This window comes from Mus caroli, unplaced genomic scaffold, assembly GCF_978045245.1.
Source record: "Mus caroli unplaced genomic scaffold, Mus_caroli_1 scaffold_12, whole genome shotgun sequence".
Classification (NCBI taxonomy): domain Eukaryota; kingdom Metazoa; phylum Chordata; class Mammalia; order Rodentia; family Muridae; genus Mus; species Mus caroli.
Window position 1 is genome coordinate 84,007,631 of NW_028227267.1, and position 2,189 is coordinate 84,009,819.

The window sequence follows — 2,189 nt, forward strand, 5'->3', positions numbered from 1 at the left end:
AAATCAGTTTGGCGGTTCTCCAGAAAACTGGACATAGTACTACCGGAAGATCCAGCAATACCACTCCTGGGCATATACTCAGAAGATGCTCCAACATGTAATAAGGACACATGCTCCACTATGTTCATAGCAGCCTTATTTATAATAGCTAGGAGCTGGAAAGAACCCAGATGTCCCTCAACAGAGAATGGATACAGCCTATTCTTTTCTAAGAATTCTTAGTCATCTCTCAATCTCTTCAAGCTCAGTTGCATCTTCCTTGCTTGGTTCGAGGAACTGTTTTCATGGTGTCCTCCACCCCTTCTGGCTCTTAAAATCTTTCTTCCTCCTCTTCTGAGGGATCCCTGAGATCAAGGTGAGAGTCATCACCTCCTAGTATTGCTATTAAATTAGAAGCCAACACTAAATTAATCCATTCATTAGGGCAGAGCTCTCAGTGACTGAACTTAGAGATTGAGACTTGAACCATTAATATCTGCTCCTGATGCAGACACTGAAGTATTCTAACTCTAACAGCTCATAGGATGTACAAATTAGGACTGGAAAAAGAAAATAAAATCATCACTAGCTAGAATCATTCAGAGACAGATGACAGTGAAATTCTCCTTACATCTTCTCCATAATGATGCAGCTTTTCTTACACAGGAAGAGGAAGGGAGTTAAAGGAAATGGTGAATAACTTTAAGACAGTAAGGAATAGGCATAAAATCCCACATAGCACACTGTATTCAGATATGACTTTAAAGCTTGTCTAATTTACTCACTTAATGAACTGTTAAAATGATGAGTCAGATAAAGAAGCTTGTCTGAAGTATTTAAATTTGCAATGAAAGAGGCAGGATTGTCAGATTGCCAAACTCAGTATTCAGTAGTTCAAAAATAAAAATATTCACAGAACAAAAAATGAGTAATAATTATATTTTCATTGAAACCTGCTAATTCCAAATTTTACTTCTATTCTTCTATCATTATTTCAAATGTCTTCATGTTTTCAAACTTTGAACTTGTCACAGCACAAATAAATGCCATAATAGCTCTGTTTGTCTATCTTTCTATTATCTACCCATAAGTTTTATTCATCTATCATTCTCTCTCTCTTTCTCTTTCTCTCTCTATCTCTCTCTCTCTCTCTCTCCCTACCTACCTACCTATGTATCATCTCTTTATCATCTATCGATCAATCTATGGTCTATCTAGTGGTCTATCTATTATCTACCTCTCTATGATCTATGTGATCTATTTATCTATCTATTATCTACTAGACATCTAATAGACTATATTCTGTTCTATATTCTGTTGTTTTATCTTTTTATTCTGTAAGAATAATTCAAGAGCAGCTAGCACTTGTGATTTGTGTATAGATTTGTATATATATAACAACATTGTCTTTTCTAAGTTTTAATCTGTAGAAAGAGTTCAATAATATTTTTATTAAATATAATAATATAATGTTTTATAAGGATTTTAATAGATATTTTTAAACTATTTTCTGTTTTTCACTTAAATATAAGAAAAATACTTTTTAGTGCTAATATTAGTTATTCAGACATAATTAACAGTATATAGAAAATTCCTTTTTTATTTGCATTTCCAAGTGGTAATATATTTCATTTTACTGTGATTTATTAAAATTATGTTATATTAAAGGATATCATGAAATAATTTATAATGAAATCATTTAATATAGAAAGTTTAAATAAAAAAGTAATTTTAAGGACATGCTAAATGGAAAAGAGGAAGATATTCCTCTTTTTCAGAGTATATTTAGACAAGAGATTGACTGTATCATTTTCTTACATTCATCTCATTTACTTTAATTGCTCTCATCGATGACCTTATTATCTGCACTTAACCCCACAGTTGTGGCCCCTTTCCTTTTCTCTAGTAGCCCCCTTCTAGATTCACATTCATGACATTTTAAAAATTTTAGATTTTAATGGAGGTTTCTTAGGCCTTGTTTTTTGACAGTCTATGGCTCTTTTTGAAAACTCTTGTCAACACAAGTGGTCTAATTTAATATATAACTTACATATACATAAGCTTACATATTATATACAATTGTTTCTATTTTGGTAAAATAAAACTAATATGATTCCTTTAGGATTTACCAAGCATTCTCAGTGTTAATCCATTCCTCCTCACTCCCTCTCTCTTCTTCTGTATTTACCTCCCTCCCTTCTCCCATGTGA